Genomic DNA, 22,932 nt, shown 5'->3' with positions numbered 1-22,932 from the left:
TCTTTCTAAAATGTCCCCAATTCTGGGCAAGTAGCAAACATATGCAACAAATTAGTAGCCTTCGATCGACATTTGTGGCATTGGTTCTTCTTCCCTCTTTCAGTCTCTTTATTGCCTGACCACCTTGCTATTCTATCGGGTGTATAATATAACATGCAGACCATTATGAATTGCTGTAGTTTTACGTCTAAGGAATGTGCAGACCCCTCTATAGTTTCTAATGCTGCAATTATTTCAGTAGAAGTAATATCGTCTGACAGTAGATAACTCCATTTCTCCGCAAGCTTGAGCTATCTATAACTCTTTGCTGACAAAAGTTCTGGTGAATAGTGTTTATAAGCAATTTCTTGGGTCCCTCATAAAGATCTCTCAGCAGATTCAAGCTCTCCAGTATTTTTAACTCCCAACGCACTAATAAATAATCCCAAATGTGCAGATATTTAAAGAAAAGCCAGTGAGGCATAGCAAAGGAACTTTGCGAACTTTCAAATGTGCGAAACCCATTGGTATTATATAGATGTCCTAAGCACTCAAAACCATATCTAGCCCAAATCTTACCAATTAGTTTGTGAAGTACTTCTGGAAGCATCTGGTTTTCCCACACGTGGAGATACGCATGAATGAAAGGTAAGGAGTATTTAGCAGAGATTACACGGCAAAAATAGACTATTTCTCTAGTAGCCTTAAATCTAACTCTTTTGAAATAATTGGGATCATTAATTCGATATAAAAATGGTCTGCTATCTGAGCCGAGTGCGAACCTATACCATAAGTCAGGATTACCTGCAACCAGCAAATTGTGAAGGCACTGGGGGCAGCCCGACACCCACCGACCACGCATGCAACATGGGAATCCTCCTCGACTCAACGCTCTCAATGACCAAGCAAGTCAACGCCGTCTGCTCCTCCTGCTTCAACCCCCTCCACATGCTCCGCAAGATCTACAGATGGATCCCGACAGATACAAGAAAGACAGTCACCCAGGCCCTCGTCAGCAGCAGACTCGACTACGGAAACACCCTCTACGTGGGAGCCCCGACCAAGCTCATCAAACAACTACAACGCATCCAAAACACCTCGGCACGACTGATCCTCGATGTACCACGCCACGGCCGCATCACCCCCCACCTGTGAAACCTGCATTGGCTCCCCGTCAACAAGAGGATATCCTTCAAGCTCCTCACCCATGCACACAAGGCACTCCACAAGACCGGCCCAGCCTACCTCAACAGACGGCTCTCCTTCTACATCCCCAACCACCAGCTACGCTCGCCGACCTCTCACTCGCCACCGTCTCACGCATCCGAAGAACAACCACCGGTGGGAGATCCTTCCCCCACCTCGCCGCCAAGACATGGAACACCCTCCCACTGAGCCTACGACAGACCCAAGACCTGCTGACCTTAAGGGGGATACTCAAGAACTGGCTGTTCGATTAGTAGTGCCCCCCCACCCCCAGGGCCTTGAGACCCTTGCGGGTATGTAGTGCGCTTTACAAATGATTGATTGATTGATTGAAGGCATCTAGCAAATGCAGCCCAATAATATAGTTTGAAATTCGGGAGCTGTAACCCACCCTGGTTCTAAGGAAATTTAATGTGCTTTATTGCATGCCATGCTGTCTTATACCCCCATATGAAGCTGCCCAAAGCCCCCTCGACTTTAAAAAAAGTAATTTGGAACCCATAATGGTATTGTATGAAACAAATATAAAAATGTTGGTAATATATTCGTTTTTATGATATTGCTGATGGGCAGCTTATGCCAATTTTTAAAGCTTTTTACCACACCTCGTAGCAAAGGCTCATAGTTTAATGCAACAATTTGTTCTTCCTGGGGTGATATCTACACCCCCAAATATAACTCAGATGAGCAAGCACCAGGGACCGGTCCAACAGATTAAAAATTGTATTGTACGAAACAAATATAAACATTTCGGTAATGTATTAATTGTTATGATATTGCCGATGGACAGCTTATGCCAATTTTTAAAACTTTTCACCACACCTCGTAGCAAAGGCTCATAGTTTAATGCAACAATTTGTTCTTCCTGGGGTGATATCTGCACCCCCAAATATAACACAGATAAGCAAGCACCAGGGACCGGTCCAACAGATAAAAAATTAAAACAAACTTGTATCTTACAGACATTCCATTTATGTCCGGAGAAGATACCAAATGTATTGACTTCCTCTCTAATATCATCCAGTGCAGATTTTGGGTCAGAAGATGAAACTGCAACATCATCAGTGTATGCAGTAACTTTCACCTTGCACACTCCTGACCTAACAGGCTGATATTGGTGTTAAAATACAAAGAACGTATAAATGGTTCAAACAATAAAGCAAATAGCAGAGGGAACAGCGGGCATTCCTGCCGAGGTCCCCGATGTATTCGGAAGGGGGTAGATACCAGCCCACTGTATGCCAGCTGAGCCCAGGGATTATGATGTAGGGCCTGTACCCATTTGCAATAGCGACCATTAAATTCATAAGCCGAGAATATGGACCCGAGACAATTCCAAATACCTTTGCCTTTTCGACATCCAGCAATATCATCCCCATATTAATGCCTAGCTTCTTTCCCATGTCTAAAGCCACAATTGCCGTGTTGACATGGACAGCAGTCCTAATATACCTAATATTAAACCATACTGCTGGCTTGATACCAGTCCTAGCATAAGAGGAGTCCATCGGGCGGCTAGTTTCATAGCAAAGATCTTGGCATAAGAGGAGTCAATCGGGCGGCTAGTTTCATAGCAAAGATCTTGGCATAAGAGGAGTCAATCGGGCGGCTAGTTTCATAGCAAAGATCTTGGCATAAGAGGAGTCAATCGGGTGGCTAGTTTCATAGCAAAGATCTTGGCATAAGAGGAGTCAATCGGGCGGGTAGTTTCATAGCAAAGATCTTGGTATCCGCTTTTATGAGAGAAATAGCTCAGTATGAACCACACACTTCTTTGAAGGCTTCCCCTTTCTTTCTTTTTTAAAAGACGATATTTACTATATTCCATGAACTAGGCAAGTCCCCACTGTTCCCTATGATCACATAACATCTTTCAGGAGGGGCACAATATCGTCCTTAAACACTTTATAGAATTACATGGGTATTGAATCCTCACCGGCTGCCTTACCAGCGCGAAATTCAGCCAAGGCCTTCAAAATTTCTTCACAAGTGGTTTTCTCTTGGAGAGTCTTGGCTTGTTCAGCGCTAAGCCTTAGGAGGGCACCTACCTGTAAATATTGACTAAACCTCATTACATCCATCACATTATTTAGACATATAATTTCTAATAGAACCCAATAAATTATTCTAATATTAATTGCTTCTGTGTATATCGAGCTCCATCCTCTCCCTTATTAGCCTTAATGCAACTCCTAGCTTTTTTTATCTGCCTATTGATGCACCAGCACTGTCCCAACCTGCTCACCATACTGATATTGAAGGGAACGATGTTTATTGTAACAAGGTGCTAATAGCATCCGCGTGCAATACTTCTAGCTGTGTAACTGCACGCCGGGTTGCCCTCATGCAGAGTTCTTTGTTATTATTTTGCTGATAAATATACTGCTGAGTAATGTGCCTTAAAAAGGCTTTGATAGTATCCCACACAATCTGTGGGAATGCAGACCCAACAGTGTTCTCTATGAACTCTGTTAATTCTTTTTGAACAATCAATTTATACTCCTTCTCCATGAGTAAGTGGCTAGGAAAGGAAAAAGTGCACCTTTGACAACTTTTATCCTGCAGATAAAAAGACAACAAAATCGGATTATGGTCCGATGTCACTCTAGGACACAATTCCATAGCTGCAGTCTGTAGTATCCTATCATTCACAAAAGCCAGATCAATCCTAGAATATTGTTTGTGTGGAGCAGAGTAATCTGTACCATTGGCTGTAGTGACCTCCATGTGTCCCTAAGGCAATGTTAACGTGCTAGTTAAAGAATGGAGGCCCTAACCTTTTTCATTTTTGAAGGAGCATGCTGGTTAGTCGAATCATTGGCTTAATCCATAGTGCAGTTAAAATTGCCCATGACTAATAGTTTCCCTGCCATTTCAATAGTTCTAAAGTTAGCGCATCAAACATCACTGGCTTGTCCACGTTGGGCCCATATATTGTACACAGCACATATTTAGCGACATTTATTATTAACTGCATGATTGCCCATTTGCCCTGTGAATCAGTTGTGGCCAACAATAGATTGTATTCTAGAATAAGATGTACCAGCATAGCTATCCCCCGGATGGAAACAGCCTGTTATGTACAAACAAAAGTATTGCAACCCAACTGCTTCAGTAAGAACCTGTCCTTGTAAGCCAAACGCGTCTAAGTGAGGCATACTAAGTGGGGTTTGGGGATTTTAAGCTCTTCTCGAACTAGCTGGCATTTATTAGTGTTGTTTATGCCCAAAACATTCCAGCATACACATCTTATTAAGCTCATTTTGAGCCAGTTGCTTCCTTCCTTAGCATAGTCCTTAGCCATGGCATAGTCCAAATATGCCTCACATTACACCTATGCTTTGATTTTGTCATAAAGAAAAATTGCTACATTATGTCTGTAATCTTCATCACATTTCCAACTTTAGCCTTAATCGACACTTACTATGACTTTGACCAATTTGACTATTGCCCACTTATTTCCCCCGACTCCCCCTCTGAGGCCCCATCCCTCTCACCCTTGAACTGCCATCCCCCTCCCATACTCTATTTGGAAGAGTCACACCTAACTCTGGACTGTCAAACTCAACAGCCTGAGAGCTCCCACTTGCCATGTTCCTCACCACCCATGCTACCCGGCTATGACCTGCCTCACCGCAAAAAAATTGGAAAAGAAAGTTTACTACTCGAAGAGTGAGAGGGGACCACCAGCCCCGTCCCAGCACCAGTCAACGACATCCCCCTCTCTTGCACCGACGCCCAGAAAAGAAAGAGGGAAGAAATACAAAAATAAAATGAAATGAGAAGGGAAGGGGGATAATCTTAATATCATGAAAAAAGTGACTACCAAGAAGGCCCCCTGGAAGCTCTCATAGCCCCTTCAATTCAATTCAATTCAAAATATCTTTATTCGATTGTTGTAGGCAATCATAAAAGTACAAGTAATTTACAATTTTAAAAATAGAATATAAAAATACAATAATTCATTGGGTTCATAAGCAAAATCAATTACTTTTTTTTTAAGTGCAGGTACAGTTAAAAATATATTTGAAAAGTGCAGTTATGTGATCATGCGTTTCCTAATAGTCATCGCATTCTTTAGGAACAAAGTTACTGTTGCTACGGTTACATGATTATCTAGCGCTTGCATACTAATCATCGCCGCACGGCAATGACGAAATCCTAAAACTCTTAAGAGTGGCAGTAAAACAATTTTCCTCATTTCATGGTATAGTTTACAAAATAAGAATACATGAATGGTACTTTGGGGGGAGACATTATCACAGGGACAGCATATTAGATCATGCGTCCAATTGTTAATTGTAGGAAACCTAACCAATCTGTGGAAGATATTGAATTTGAAGCGTGAAAGTAAAAAGCGCTCATAGTTGTTATTAACATGCATTAAATAGGGCTGAATCTTAAAAGATGCTAAAACCAATTGGTGCTGCTGAACAGAGGGTTTTAGGACCTCCACAGCAACCCGATGGGATTCTAGAAGGGCTAAACATTCCTTTTTCAGTTCTTTTCTTGAAATTTCTGAAATATGCAAAGGGTTGGCAGAATATTCCTCTTTCCCGATGTCTTTCAAAAAATTGAACACATACTTAACCCAAGGTATTTTGGTAGCACCTTCCAGTTTTAGAATGTCTGTCAGAACAGCTTTGTTAAAGTGTGTTGCCTCTTGAGTCCAGAGTCTGTGCCATAACAGCACTGGCTCTACTTTGATCAAATCTGAGATATAACAGAGGCCTAGTTCAGAGTGACAGTTAAAATTTGAGGAGCTTTGGGGGAGTGCCAGTATGTATTTTAAAAAGGAGTTTTCAGAAACCTGAATAGGTGATGAATTTGAGAAAACCCCAGACCCCGCTACAGTAGGTAGCACCTGCTACACATTTAGCTTTGTATATTTTTATCAGTTCTACGGGGGGTCTGGTCCCTAATTTCCTAGAAAAGATTTTAAGAGCAGCAGTTGATCTAGTAAGCTCAAGTTTTTTCACAGAGACTGCTTGGGACCATGTCTCATTTTGGGCAAAAAGTATCCCCAAATAAGAGAAGTGTTTAGCAAATTCAAGCTTCTGACCCGCTATAAAAATTGGCCTCTTAGGTTTAGTTTGTCTGCCACAATACATAGTGAAAGTTTTGGAAGTATTAACTTTCAGGCCTAAATCATTCATAAAGCGAGAAAAGCTGTCAACCACCCGCTGTAGACCCACTTGAGTACGTGACATAAGTACAGCATCGTCAGCGTACAAAAGTGCTGGTATTGGGCGACCACCTACAAATAAAAGCAATAAAGGTGCTCAGCTAACTCCTGTACAGCCCCCACTTATTTTAGACAAAATATGAGCTGCCTCCTGATCCATAGGGCAAAACCATCCTTGACAGTCTTTAACAATGTTAAGTCTGGCTGTCTCTTGGTGAAAAACCTGTGCTCCAGCAGACGTCAAAGGATCTACAAATTGTCGTTGTTTCCACCTCCTGTCCATTGTAGACTTACACAAGTCAGAGTGAGTAATTATTGACATTGAGTCGAATAGCACAGGAGCAGTTAGTCGAGCTTTAATGGAGATAGCTTGCCTCAGAAGAAAATTACCAAAGTACACCAATACCGGACATGCATTTGTACCTCCACTAGAATCAGTAATATTTGGCTTGACAGAGCGATTAATAGGGAGTCTATGTGCTCTCTGTATTCGAGAGGCCATATCCCAGCCTGATAGATCCAGGAACGTCTTTCTAAAAAGCTGCACTATAAACTGGTGTGGATCCTCCCCTTCCTTCCCTTCCGGTATACCAAATATGCGCAGTTTATTTAGTCTTTGTCGGTTTTCCAACTCTTCCATCTTGGCCTGTACAAGATCCAGGTGCCTTTCATGACTATCTATAATTTTTTTAGTAGCCACTCCAGCATCCTCCATGTCTGACACCCGCTGTTGGAGTTCCCCCATGTCTGCCGTAAGACTAAATATTTTACCGGCTGCCTCAGCCAATGTGCCCTTTATAGCAATATTATCAGCTCGAGCTTGCGCATAATGTTGTTGTGCCTCAGCTCTTTGAGCTTGTAACATCTGTAGAATAGTTAGCGATGTTGGCTCCTGCTCGCTGGTGGAAAAGAAAGGGTCAGATACAGCCATAGGCAGAGAGCTAGAGGTCGTAGTGCCCCTAGGTGAGAGGGGCTAGTCACGGAAGGAGTCATAATCCCCGGGCTGTCAATAGCTGAGGATGTTGGCCCTGCAGGACTTTGGTTGTGCATCTTCCTGCCTTACGCATGCTTTGAGAGTCAGTTGATGCGGTAGACAAACATCATATTGGTGTCTTGACCTCGCTCTTGGACATAACCCAATTTGGCAGTGGGCTAACTTGACCTTTAGTAGCCTTGTGTCTTGCCTCATTCTTGCCTCATGTAGAGACACAGCTATCAACCCACTTATTCTTTGATAAATCTAGTTGCTCTTTCTTATTTCTTCCAGCACAACTAACCAGGAGCTTGTCAGTCCACACATGAGCTAACATTCCTGCTTCGGATGCACTCTCACACAGATTGCTGGGTCAACATTATCTGAAATCACTTCCTTATAGGCACTCTGCATATGTAGGTTAGTGGCTGTTACCGTAGTGGCTAGGGCAGGTGTGGCACTGTGCCTCGCTTAGCCCCCAAGCAATAGAAGACTTGATGCCTTCCTCACGCACATCACTCCTAGGATGTCATCGTTCCTCTCCTCTGGTGACTGATTGCTCTCTGGGAGTAATGTATCCATCTCCAGTCTTCCTGCAACTCTGGGGCATATTCTCAAGAATGTGTGATAACCATCACAAAAGTAACTTAATGCACCTTCCAACATTGCAGTCTATCGTGGGAAAAGTATGCAGTGTTAACTAAGCATTCTCAACACGGCGGTACCATGCGATAATCTCCAGATAACGCGTCAAATGTCCACGTAAAAATCAACGCCACACTGCAAAAACGCGAAATGCAAATGCAAAAAATCCTGCGATGAGGCCAATCGTGGTACAGAAAACAATGAAAAACCAGCAACAGGCCTGCAAATTCCACACGTCTGTGGGATAATGCACTATAAAAGCTAAAAACACAACACACCAGAAACAATTCAAAGTGCGCCGCAACATGGATGCACCCTGACCAAGCGCAGAGGCCGACGTGAACCCCACAAGCCCCACGGACCACTAGCAAGGAACAACGGGGTCGGAGAAGGCCAGGGGGAAGAAGGAGAGGAAGATGGGGGCAGTCCGCAGGCAAACCAGTTCAGCATCACAGAGGTGACAGAACACTATCATCAACTGACTCCCAATTAGACCACCGGGAAAGCAGTTGGAGTGTCGAGGAGGCCAATGGAGGGTGTCAAGAGGCGCTGGCATGATGTGAAAATCTAAACCAGGCAAAAAAGCCTCTGCCAACAGGAAGGTTACAACGGTGACAGGAGGCAGGAGTCCTGCACCACAGGAGGAGCTGGAGGAAACCGAGGCCACAGTCAACAGTGTGGAGATGGTGCAAGGAGTCGGGAGGGTGGACAGAGCTCGGGAGGTCATGACAAAACATCAACAGGGTGAGTAACGACCAGGGACTGGGGGGACGGGGGGAGATAGGCCCAATGGCACACATGTACAACGAGGTGTAGCACATTTCACACCCACAATAACCCAGGATCATGTCCATGATCCTCGTGGCACACTCCAGCACACACACACACACATCCAGAACAGCACATCCACATTGACGACAATGTGGTACAATGCGCAAACAGGACTCTGCATAACAGAGGACACAATTTGGTCCACACACGCGCAGAAACCGGCCTACTATTTCTGACAGAGCTGGAAACTGTGAATGGAAATGTACGCATATAATCTCACATCCATAATATAGTCCAAATGTACACAGTCCTGCATCAAAATCCTGCACCTCCCAGTCACAATGTACATTGTCAGACATTCTACATGTAAACAAGAACAATGCACCAACAGACATGTCAAGTAAGCATGGGCGAATTTTGCGAATCTCGCGTTCGCGAATTTTGCGGATTTGCGAACTCGCAATCCGCAAAATCCGCGAATTCTCGCGAGTTTGCGGATCTTTTTTTTTTGGTGTGTTCGCGCGGGTTTCTGCCAGTTCGCGAGGGTTTTGTACAATTTCGCAAACGCGAACTTACCTGTCGGGTCGCAAGTTTTGCGAACTTGTTGTTTCTACGTGTCCAGCCTGTTTGGGACACTCTTCTTCATCACTGCCACTCTCTGTCACCACTGCCACTCTCTGACTACTCATGCCACCCTCTGGCCCACCCATGCCACCCTCTGTTTCATCACAGCACCCTCTGGTTGTCCAGTGTACATTATTGTGGCAAAGCAAGGCACACCTTCCCTGCCTCAAGTGACCTGAATTAATTTGGGGCTGATTAATGTGTCACAGAATACTTTTTTTAGCTGGCACCTGCTTCCTTAGTGCTTCCTGATTAGTGATCTTTTGCACTTGCTAAGTGCTTTCATTGTTGCAAAATTAGTTACAACACCTGCCCTGCCCCAACTGACAATAATGAATTAGGGGCTGATTAATGTGTCACTGGATTTGAACTTCCAGCCTGGCTCCTGCTTGTCTCCCTTAGCTGTAATTCAGGGCCTTTGTGGCATATGTGTAACTATTCTGAGGGTCAGAGCAGGGTCACATAATAGTTGCAAGTAGGCAACTGAACTCTGGAGGGGCCCCTCAGGAAGCACTACAGGAAATGGCTACTAATGATGAGCTTGAACTTTTGAACCTGGTAAGTAGTTTCAGTTTTGCTAAGATCGTATTTCTGCAATTTAGCGCTTATTCGCGGGGCGCGAAGTTGAACTGGGAAGCCGCGAACTCACGCGAACAGTGCGAGCAAGCCATAAAATCCGCTGCTCGCGGATTTGCGGATTTTGCGGGAAATTCACGAATCTCGCGGATTGCGAATTTACCGAAAATCCGCAAAATCCTCGAGCGGAACGGATTTTCCGCCCATGCTTAATGTCAACACAATGTGACCATGCATCCCCCCATCACATTGCAGAGGGACACACAACATCTCCAGCAGAGCACAGAATACCACATATCAGTGATGCGGGAGGGGAACACCACACCTTCGACACCGACGCCCTAAAATAACCCATGGACATCCCACGCAACTCACTACCAGGACCAGGACAGCCATGCTACTCAGAGGAAAACAAAGACCATGCAACAGACCACACAGCAGGAAGCACTCGCAAGCACAGCTGGCTCATAACACTTCACCAAGCCACACATGGCACCCCAATGCCAGGTGTCAGAACGCCAAAAGAGGTGGCTGAACAGGTGCAGACGGGGTCCGAACCCATGGAAGGCGAACTATATCACAGACGTGTGTGTCCATTATCCTTCAGGGACCACCTACACCCCACAGAGGAGACCCAAATTTCCATTGACACAAGCAGATGCACATACCCAGTACAGAACCACGCCCGGGGCACACAAACATCAGTCACACACCCACATTGGCTCTGCGTACGACGGCCCAGTCCACTCCCCTTACGAACTGAGTGAGTGACGACACAGCTAGATCTCCAAGCTCAAACCCGCTGCCTGCGGTGACATGGTTGCATCCTCTGTACACATCACATAGTAATGTTGTAGGGCCCGGGGCCCATATGCATACATCAAGACCACAGGACAATTGCAGATATCATGTAGGACTGGCTGCGGGCATATGCGCCCGTCCCCTTTATTGGCAGGGCCACACGAACAATGATGCCTGTGCTGGATGTGTCTGGAGTGAGTGTAAGCCAGCCCACTCAGAGTGCTTGGTGCTGGCAACAACCAGACCATTGGACACTAGTGCAACGGAAACACAGAAACCTGCATAACAGAGTCAACTGCTGAGCAACATGGAGGGAGCTAGAGCAAGTACTGAGGTCACCCAACGTACAAACAGAAGTGTCCGTGACTTGCAGTGCACTGAGGTTGGGGCACTAGTGTTGAGTGTGCTCATGTGACGAAAATGACTAGTAATGTGTCCCTTCGGGATATTCCTGATGCAGACGCAGTGGGGTGTGTTAGACCTGAATCATCTTCCACATCAACGTCCCAGGTCTCCCACACTGCCTGTGGTAACATTGCTGCGAAAACTCAATCAATAACAGTCCATGGGTTGCAGTGCACTGAGTCAGTGGCATCTGGAGTGCTGAGCAGGGTAACTGCAGATGATGGCATTCACGACAGGTGCGAACAACTCTGTTAGTCTGCCTGTACCACTATTTTGACTCTGGCAGATGGCGGTTGGAGGTGGTCCTGGCGATGGTGGCATTTGCCTCCTGTGGTGATGCCACGTCCGGGCCGGTCAGGACTCGATTGGATGTGTGAGCCCTGGTGGACTGCAGTTGAGGCCGGAGGCAGCGGAAAGTGCAGGGCCACAGACACATGGTGTTGACGACTCCAAGGCCATTGTCTCAGAGGCCATCAAATATTGAATCAAACAGGGTCCCTTACTTGAGCTGCACAGATTTAGTGGCCTCAGATGCACAGAGGCCTGCACAGGACTGTGACTCACGGTGTACTGAGATAGGGCCACACGGACTGAGCAGGTCCTCGTCGATGTCCAAGGGGAATGTGGTGGAGGGTTGTGGGGGACATAGGAAGGTGTCCTCCCGGGCGTGATGCAGAGGTCTGATGTTATCCAGAAGCAGCAAATGGGGGAGTGGAAAGCAACAGCCTTGTTGCCACCACCAATTCGGTGTCAGCTGCATGAGGATGAAAACTACCCACTAGTCCATAGACTCATAAGCCACAAATGTTCAACCAGAGAGTGTCCATACATTTTGGGGAACAGACTGAGTGGCACCAGGGCTGAGAGGGGATGCCGTCTGCGATGATGCAGGTACACTGTAATGAACTCTGCCATTGCTAAATCAAGACTCTGTGACCTACTGGACCGCAGTGTAGGCTGGAGGCAGCAGTCAGCAGTGGCCTACAGCCACGTGTCGTAGGCTCACGATGCACAGAGTTAGTGACACCAGGGCAGTTGTGGGTAGTGTTCGATCACCTCCGTAAAGATGATCCTTTTTTCCTCCCAAATGCAACGCGTCATCCTCTTGCGCCTCTCCTTGCGTGGAATGATATGTACTCTGCCTTTAAAAAATCGATGCTCAGTTCCAATTGTGTGATCTACTCAAGCACAGCGTAGGCCGAGGGTAGTAGTCCGTGTGGGCCCACAGAATTTTGCAGTTGTGATGAACTAATAAGACCTGGTGGCACCACAGCAAAGGGAGTATAGTGATTTCAAGTTAGCCATAAACATCGTCCTCTGCCATAGCGTAATCAAGACTCAATTCCAAATGTGTGACCTACTAGTCCGCTGTGTCAGCTGGTAGAGTGCGTAAACGAGAAAGGAGTACTGTGTGCCTTGCTCGCGGAGGCCGTGACAGTCGTAGCAGGTTGCCAGGGTTGCGGTCATCAGGCTTGGAGCATGCACCAGTGCGTGGTGGGCCCTCTTCGACAAAAATGCTGGTATAAGCAGGTGGGCATTGAGGCCTGGGTGTGCAGGTGCGGGTAAGACAGGTTTGGCAGGTGCATAGGATCGCAGCCCCACTCATGGTGTCGGCCTTGTGGCGGGGTGAGAGGCACCGCCCTGGCAGAGACTTTGGGCATCCAGAGGAGGACCACGACCAGAGTTGCGTGCACTTTTATTTATACCCCTACAGTGACCTGATGTATGCTGGGCCAGCCCACTCTGCTCTCACTTACAGGGGGAAACGTAACAAGCTACATTACCGCGATCTTCCCCACTGGCTGGGGTGACAAGATTGCGTGCACTGTCCACTACACTCCAAATACCAGAGGTGTGTGTCAACATGGATATGTCTGTGTGGTTTGCATACCACAGTCTAGCCATCACATCCATGCCACACTTGGTATTGTGTACATCCTCATGCCTGGTCCCCCACCTCTTCTGACATTCTGCTATTGTGTGGCTGAGGTGCCATTCCTTTGATGGCAAATGTACGTGGCTGGGCCACGTTCCCAAAGTGAGTTGTGCTGTTGTGTCTGGTGGGTGTGCATGTTGTATGTGAGCTTGTGACGATTGTGGAGTTGAGGTGTGTGCATTTGGTATTTGCCAACTAGCAGTGCATTTCTGTGGGTGCCATGCTGGTAGCGCAGGTTTATGATGGACTGTCGGAGGTGTATGAATCATGCACACTGCCTGGGTGGTTGGTGGCGACGTTGGCTAAGATTCTCTGGTGGTTCACTAGTGCCTGCACATAGGCGGGATACATTCGCTTTCTATTGCGCTTAATGTGTGCAGTGTTGCCAGGGGGGCCAAGTGGGTCATGTGTGTAGTTAATTGCCCCCTGACATGTGCGGAAAGCCACCTGTAGCGTAGACGCCTTGCTTGGTCTCCGGCTGTTCCTGCGCAGTGTGTGGGAAGTATAGAAAGTGGGTTACCAAGCTGATGGTGTCATCTATGACCATTGTGAGGGACTTGGATTGGCCTGGCAGTGTGACTCTGTCGACTCGGCGGTTGTTGGTTGGTGGGTACCAGAGACCAACAGGTGCATCACGGCCAGCAGCTTTGTCTGCGGTAGGATGTTGGTTGTGTTGGTACCGTCAGCCGGTGGCCAATGGTGGTCAGGATGCAGAGGTGGGTTGTCCCTTTGAGCCTGCAGTGGGCAATGACATTCTCTGGTGTTGGGTCTGGTTGTATGATAGTACTACGCATTCCGTTGCAATGCATGCCTTTACCACACATGCATTACAACGTGAATTCCATCGCCACATAATACCTTTACCACGCATGCTTTTACAATGTATTTTGTTGTAAAGCATGTATGGTAAATGCCTCCCTTTTTAAAAAAAACACTTTACCCTACCTTATTCCCTAAATCTAGACCCCAAAGCACCCCTGCCCTGTTAAAAAAAATACACGTCTCTGCCCTAATCCCTAAATCTAGACCACAGTGCACTCCCCGCCCTGGTTAAAAAATATCTGTCTCTGTCCTAATCCCTAAATCTAGACCACTGCGCGCTCCATGCCCTGTTTAAAAATACCCCTAAGCCCTAAATCTTGACCTCAATGTGCCCCCCTTCCTGTTAATAAAATACCTGACCCTGCCCTAAATCTCGGCACCTGTTTAAATGGTCTGGCGTTTTATTTCCTAATTTGAATGCGGAACTCTTCATACAATAAACAGATGCAGTTTTTCCTAAAAGTGTAGTCAGCGTTGACGGTGGTTGTCAGCGATTTTAAAAGGGTGCATGACCTTTTCCAGGATGACATACAAATTAAGGAATCCACTGCACTCGGCCTTCCCTGCCGGATAAAGATTTTTTCATAAACGTCACAGCACGACGAAACAACTCTTGTGAGGCACAGGTCGTCAAGAGGAAGCGGAAGTATCTCTTCGCTCCTCTAACAATGCCGAAAGCCTTGACCACGCAGGTGCCATTACCAGCATATGATTTCACACGTACGTTGTAAAATAAAAAAATGCATGATGAAGGCTATGCATGGTAACAGTGTATGCGTGGTAATGCCTGCGTAGTAAAGGCCCTGCGTGGAAACAGCTGCGTTGTAATGGCTGTGTCTCGTTCGGTCTGTGAGGTTGGTGTATTTTCTGGGGTCACTGTCTTTGTCTGTGCTGCCTCAGTGTTGATCCGGGGGGGGAAGGTGGGTATCCGGAAGGGGTCCTTGGGGTGGTGGTCGTGGTGTTGTGGCCCTCTTGGGTGTCCGGCCCGCATCTGCAGTGGCTCCATGGCATCTGCTGCCCTTCAGGTGTGGCTCTGGCCTGGGCTCCCTTTTGTGGTGCAGGCTGCCGTCCGACTTTACACCAGGTCAGGGCAGGTGTTACTTTCCTGCAGCTAACGCGCCTTATCGCATGTTTCGTGGTCTTTTCGCCTATCTGGCTGGTCGTTGAGAATGTTGCAGAGTGGTGTTGTCGCGGCTTTTGGCACAGGAACGCCTACTCTGAATCTCAATAGCGATCGTTGCTGGGGTCGTCTGTGGCAATGCTTTTTGCGGCTGCTATCGCGGGTAAACTGGTACTATGAGCTGTTAGCACCAGCCTGTGAATGGGGTGATACATTTATTGCGGCTTTGGCTGCAATAAAGTGCTGTTAACTCGGCGGTAGCTCCTTGAGAATATGCCCCTCTGTTTCCTTCCAGAGCTGTTAACAAAGTATCAATATTACAAACCGGGGCAGCCGCAATCAGCAAGTGTGGTTTCTCCTCCTGGAGACTCTTTAATATATGCCAGCAGTATAGAGGCAGCATCAACCATTTTAAGTAACATCAAAATTGGCAAACCCACAATAGTTTTGGGGCATCATCCTGCAGTTGAAGAGGCTCCTCCACCCTATTATATTCTAGTTCTGATTCTGTTCCAGGGCGGGCTTTAACCGGATTGCGTGCTCCTTTAGCAGCCCAGTTTGTGTTGACTTGAGGGGGTGCCATGTCAATCCTGAACTTGTCAACCCTTCTAAGGGAAACCAGTGTCAGAGCCTGTTACGCCTGAGGGCATATAAACAAAACCGCTGTGCTGTTGTCCCCAGTGTCAAGAGGAAAAAGCTCAGGACTCTATGACAAAGTGGAAACCATTAGGTTTCTTCATGAAGCCCTCACCCATCAACCTAGTTGGTGGCATGCTTCATCATCGGGCCCATCCAGTGACACCGAATGTGTCCTGGGTGTGCTACTACGCCTGTTTACAGTATAGCTGGTATGTTGCTGAGTGGGCGGCATCTTCTTCGTGTTTACAGCATTTGGACTCATCGCGTTCACTGCGTTACACTTCTGGTAAGCTCTATAACTTTACGGGCCATCAGCGCATTCAGCGCTGATTGACTACCGGGCTAAGACACTTTTTTGCAAGCTCCTCGCCACGGCCGCAGGCCACGCCCCTTACCGGAGGCCACGCCCACTGCCCCTCTCCTCCTTCCATAAATTATGTGCCTCCCCCGGACGCACAGCGGACGAGCGCAGCGGGCGCGACGTTTGCACGCCGAAGTCACTCACCAGTCTTCAAGGACCATGGCCGTTGGACGAAATTATTACAGCACGTATCAACAGGCTGGGACTGTCTTCCGCATCCCCGTCTCCTGCCTTTTGTTCGTCCGCTACGTCACCATCATGCACACCCCCTAATGCTCTCTCGGCCTTTTACCTTAACACCAGATCAGCTGTCAAGCATCAACACAAGCTCTTTGTTTTACTCGACCTACACAAACCAGATATTCTGTTTCTTACGGAAACCTGGTTTTGCGATAGCTCCCTCCCTTCCCTATTGGCTATGCTCCCAGCATCCTATTATGCTCTTCGAGCTGACCGCCCCCCCGGCAGATCGGGTGGTGGCGTCGCACTTATTGCTCGCAGGGAAATCATCTTCCAAACCCTACCTTGCCCTTCCTTTGGATCAACTGACTGCTTAGTGGTTCGCTCACTTTCTTTCAGATCTCCACTTACCTGCGTCCTCATTTACCGCCCTCCCTCTTCCCCCCAATCTTTCCTATTGTGTTTCTCAGACCTGCTGGCCACTTTAGCAGTAAACAACTCCTCCGTCGTGGTTTTGGGGGATTTTAATTTCTGGCCCTCTGACCCGGCTGAATGCGCAACGTCCAAAGAGTTCTCGGAAACTCTTCGCTCTCTCAACTTCACTTCCGTCGTTCACGCCCCAACCCACTGCAAGGGCCATATCCTAGACCAGATATGGGCCCTCAATTTCCCGGTCACCTCGTTGCTCATTTCCCCCTGCACTTGGTCCGACCACTCCCTTATCTCTTTTTCTCTATCCCTCAGTACAGCGGACAAGCTCCCTCCCACCAAAAACATTTGGCTGCGCTCATGGAATCGGGTGGATGTGGCCTCCCTGTCCGCTACTCTTTCCACATCCAGCCCGGACCTCCGTGGACTTTCATCTTGCACCCAAGCGGACTCCATCAATGGGTGGCTTCGAGCAGGCTGCGACACTGTCGCCCCTCTCAGGCGGATCTCTTCTCAAGGACGCTAATCGCTGGTTTACCGAGGAATTGAAGGCACAAAAGCTCTGTGTCCGCCGGGCCGAGCGATCTTGGAGGCGACACTACTGCCCTATCCTTAGGAATCAGTTTGTCACTCTCCTGACTTCGTATAAAAATTCCATTTTGACAACTAAGAAGGATTATTTCTCCTCCAGGATCCACACAGCCGAAAATCGTCCCAGAGAAATCTTTACTATTGTCCATGATCTTGCATATTCTGATAGGGCCACACTCAAACCCTCCCCTTCACAACACCTCTGCGATTACCTTAGCTCTTTCTTTCTCGATAAAATAGCCGTCATCAAAGCAAACATCCCCCCTCCTTCCCCTTCTTTTGTTAGCCCTCAGTGCCCCCCAGCTGCAGCTCGCCTTGAATCCATTCCTCTTCTCACAGAAGACTCTTTCTTATCTCTTCTGCCATTGTTTAAATCTGGCTCCCCCTTAGATCCTTGCCCAGCACATATCCTCAAACAAATCTTCTCTACCTGTGCTCTGCCACCTCTCACCTTTCTTAACAGCTCCCTTTCACAGGGCATTGTCACCCCTTCTCTTAAATCGGCTGTCATCCAACCAATTCTAAAAAAACCTGGTGCTGACCCCTCGCTGTCCATCAACTACCGCCCCATTTCACTCCTTCCGTTCCTGGCGAAGGTACTTGAACGTCATGTAACCAGTACTCTGAGCACCTTTGTGGAGACTAACAACGTATTGACCCCTAGGCAGGCTGGATTCCGCCCCGCTCAACCCACAGAATCCGTAGTTATATCAGTCCTTGACGATCTCAGAGAGGGCATGGACACCAACCATCACCAGGCCTTGGTCCTCCTTGATCTCTCCGCAGCTTTTGACACGGTTGATTATAACATCCTACTTTCCCGTGTCAGAGCGGCGGGAATGGAGGGCTCAGCCTCGGTCTGGTTGTCCTCCTTCCTGCACGACCGTTCTCAAGCAGTGCAACTGGGTGACTACTCTGGGGATTTCCGGGCAGTTCACTGCGGGGTACCCCAGGGCTCTTCCCTTTCCCCTCTATTATTTAATCTTTACATCTCCCCTCTTATTTTTGCCCTTCAACAGCTGGAGGTCTCCGTTTACAATTACGCGGATGACCTCCAGCTTATCTTCTCCCTTTCTTCCTCCCCCCAGTCAATATCCAATTTCCATTCAGTTATGACGTTTATCCAAGACTGGATGAACCACAACCACCTGAAGCTTAACCCGACAAAACGGAGTTGGTGCTGACGGGTGGTTGCGCCAGTCCCTGGTCCTCTCGCTTCTGGCCCTCCTCCCTTGGCCCCCCCCCACCCCTTCTTCCTCTGTAAAAACCCTAGGTTTCAAACTCAATGAGCAACTCTCTCTCCATTCTCAAGTCAGTTCAGTTGTTTCCTCATCGTTCCTTTCCCTCCGCACCATCCGTAAAGTCTCTCGCTTTTTCTCTTTTTCCGCACTCAAACTCATAGTCCTGGCGATGGTTATCTCCCGCCTGGACTATGGAAATGCCTTTTATAGTGGCATGCCTGCCTACATCGCGAGACGCCTTCAGCTGGTTCAAAACCAGGCGGCTCGCCTGGTCTTCAATCTACCCAAATCTCACCACGTCACTCCCCTTCTTAAGTCCCTGCACTGGCTCCCTATACCGGAACGAGCCCTGTTCAAGCTAGGCTGCATTATTTATAATACCCGATCTGGGTTAGCCCCCGCCTTTATCACTTCCGAAATTCACCCTTATGTCCCTTCCAGGGAGCTGCGTTCTTCCACCCAACAACTTCTCGTAGTTCCCCGTTTCAGAAGAAAAAAATGGGGTGGCTCCAAATTTTCCACAATCGGTCCCACTTTTTGGAATTCCCTCCGGGATCACTTGCGATCCTGTACCCAGTACTCTCCTTTTCGCAAGGCACTCAAAACCTTTCTCTTCACCAAAGCTTTCCCTTCCTAATTGCACCTTAGGCGCCCCCGTTTCTTCTGCCCCCCAGGATCTGTAGCACTTCTATAGCACCATGAAACCGCTCGGTGTACGTGCGCTCATGAAATATTTTAAACTCAAACTCATATGACCTTTTAACGAGGGGACATTAAACCACTAATATGCACATTTTATTTTATATTCATTGACACGCTGTTTTCCATTCATTGAAACGCCGTTTTTTTCATTGACACGCCGTTTTAATCTTTCTCGAATGTTCACAATGTAACGCCAAATCAAATGCAAGCATTTTTTTCTCAAATCCCTCACTTTCAACACGTAATGCTCACAACTTTTTTCTTTCGGTGATTTCTGGGTTTACTTAACAATTACCACACAGATTCTTGCTGCACTATTTCTAGACCGTGTTTCTAAAACCCCTCCATTCTTTACCTCTCCCCCATGTCACTTTTTCACCCGCCTCCAGTAGATTTAATCACCATTTCACCTCATCTATCCGATTACTTGCTCATCACTCAGGACCTGACTAGTAACTTTTCCTCCTTTTTCCTAGAACACTTTAACCCCCTTGAAGAAGAGCTTTCAAGCTCGAAATGCATTAGGGATGTTCATATTTACAACTTTAATGCATTGAACTTTTCTGATTTATGGATTTATTATGGAACAACTAAAACAGCGTTTAATTCAAACCTTGTTTATTTAAATGAATATGTTCTAATTCAGAAGGATGAATTACATTGACAAAACTACAAAGTGAATAAAACTTTGAACTTTTTTTTAAAATTACGGTGTAAATTGCATTTATATAGCACACAGGAGTGCTCACGTCCCTCACCTTACGCCTGTAAGGTCCTTCTTCTAATCATGCTGACAACTAGACCTGTGATCAGCAGATCACTACAGGGAAGACCTGGGGACATGTAATGTTGTTGTTCCTTCCCTGTAAGCGTAAGCGGAGTGGGCTGGCTGAAACGCGCATCCTTCACGACTTCACCAATATAGCAGTTTGAATCCGCGCACCCACCGAGATAGGTACACGATGGGTGCGCAACTTCACTATTTTCTCCCCAAAAAATATATATTTTAGTATTTAATAAAAAGAAGACATTATATACTTTTAATAACAAACACAAAAAATTACAAAAACGATTTTTAGGACATTAAAGTTACAAAATATCACTAAAAAAAATTCAAAATTACTGAAAAAACCATAGGTTTAATGAACATTATAATTAGAAATGAGCATTTAAAAAACCTTTGAAAGTCACAAAAAAAACCATAGGTTTCAGGGATGTTATAGTTAGAAATTAGCATTTAAAAAAACCTTAGAAATTCACTGATAAAACCATAGGTTTCAGGGACGTTATAGTTAGAAATTAGCATTTAAAAAACCTTAGAAATTAACTGAAAAAACAAAGGTTTCAGAGATGTTATAGTTAGTTGGACATTTCACTCTTACAAAACCAGAGAAATTTGTCCGTTATAGAAGAGCTAACTATAACTCGCGCCCCTGCAATGCACTGCTGATGACGTCACATATTACATCACTTATTACATCGTCAGTGACATCACTGATGACATCGCAAATGACATCACTGATGACATCACTGAAGACATCATCCATGTGATCATTTTATGCACCTCCTCACACCCTAATATGAGTTTTGAAACACCAACCCTAAATTACAGACTACCATTTTTGAAACCATAGACAAACCAATAGCAGTTACTACATACCTACGTACTGATTCCTAGGTATACACACACACACATTCTTTCACCCATACAGTCACTCATACATGCAGTCACTCATCAATACAGCACTATCATATGCCCTCATACACCTATACAAACACTCACACATTGCCACTCATCCATAGATTTATTCACACACCTAGCCCGTCATGTAAAGAATCAATAACACTGCCATTTACTCACCTATACAGTTATATATTCACTACCTCACCTATTCATAACATATGCTTACTCTCTTATACAATCACTCACACAAGCACACACTCATTCATACAGCCACTCTCACAATCACTCACTCTCACATATAGTCATCAAATAGCTTTATTCAACAAATTGAGTCATAAAAGCATTTACAAAAACAGATAAAGGAGTGGATAAAAAAATGTCCACAATATAATACATAACCTAGTTAAAACAGCGTGACAATGAAAATTGACCTTTAAAAAGAGAAGAAGTAAAATATGGACAATATACTTTAAAATTAGTATATTGAAACCAAGTATTGGGCACAATAAGTTTTAATCTTTTCAAGGCGAAGAACTGGCTTCCCACCAAGTTCGATCACGCATCTACCAGAACGTCTCCATTAGAAAATGTAATTAACTAATTCATTTTTCTTAGGTTTGGCGTAGGAAATTAGATTTTATCGCCCACGACCACCCTAGATATTTTGCCATTGCTATAACAATGGATGCTGTTTTATTAGTGCGCAAAATTCTTTCAGCATCACTGGCCCTTCTAGTTCCTAAAAACGTACAGATTGGTGACAGCCAAACTCAACGTGGAGCATCATATCCAGCACAGACAAATAGTAAATGTGCCAGAGATTCGATGCATATCGAGCACGCTTTATCACTAGTTGCGTTCCAACTAGCTGTAAATGCTCTCACTGACAGTGTTCCTACACTAAACTTCAAATTTAATTTCCGGTTGAGCGGCTATGTAATAAAATCCCAATATGCCACCATCTTCGGGATAACTTAAAATTCCAAAAGTTGATCAGTTAGAGTGGAAGACTTGCTAGTTCTAAGTACGTTATGCTGGACCCATTCCCAGACTTATCTTTCAAACATTTCTTAGTGGGGAAAGCGGAGTTTATCGGGTCATTCCACAATGAAGTCATGCCAATATTGGACAGGATATCTCTGACCGCCCTTAACCATTTTATACAGTGAAAGGTATCAGCCCTAATTATATCCAACAACCCTGCTGCAAAACCTGCAAGTTCAGGTACAGTCCATATTCTGTGCCAATACAAGAGGGGATGTAGTTTGGCTAAAGCTGCAAAAGGTTTCCTCCCTAACTCATACAATAACAGGCACATAGGGGTACTCTGGGGTAATCTTGTGATATTCCCCAAAAACTTATTTTCAGAGGATGTAAGCACCAATAAATGTTTGCAACCCCAAAGTTCAGAGCCATAAATAGCTGAACTGATGACTTTCGTGTTATAAATCTCTAATGCTGGGCTAAGGGGTTTAGTGTATGAGGTGTTATATTCCCTCTGTACCACCCCATCCAATTGCCTGAGTTTAAGGGACGCTAATTCTATCTGATGATTCCATTTCAGGTTATCCTGGATGTTAACCCCCAAGTAAGTGAACTCTTTAACATGTTCTAATGGGCTACCGTTCATTTGTATTCCCCCCTTAAGGGCCCTTTGTGTATTAAATGCCATCAGCCTTGTTTTCGACAATCCACGCTGTAAGCAGAACTCCTCAAATATTTTTAGGACCTTTCGTAATCCACCTGGGGTCTTGGAGATAATGAATGTGTCATCCGCAAACAACAGTATAGGAGTTTTTTCTCCTGCTAGTTTTGGAGCATCTGCAGGGGTAGAACTCATACTGTTCACTATTCGATTAATGTATAATGAAAATAGCGTTGGGGCCATCACACACCCTCCTCTCACCCCTCTTTCTACTGGGAATGATTCAGTGGCTTCACCCTGGTTCCCCCATCTTATTTTAGCATTGGTATCCTCATGTAACCTGATAATGAGTTTCAGTAAATCTGATGGCATCCCTACCTCTTGTAAAACATTTCTGAGTTTAGCACAAGGGACAAG

The sequence above is a fragment of the Lissotriton vulgaris genome, chromosome 1_1, assembly GCF_964263255.1.
Source record: "Lissotriton vulgaris chromosome 1_1, aLisVul1.2, whole genome shotgun sequence".
Classification (NCBI taxonomy): Eukaryota; Metazoa; Chordata; class Amphibia; order Caudata; family Salamandridae; genus Lissotriton; species Lissotriton vulgaris.
The sequence above is the reverse complement of the archived record's forward strand: the minus strand, read 5'-3'. Positions refer to the sequence as shown.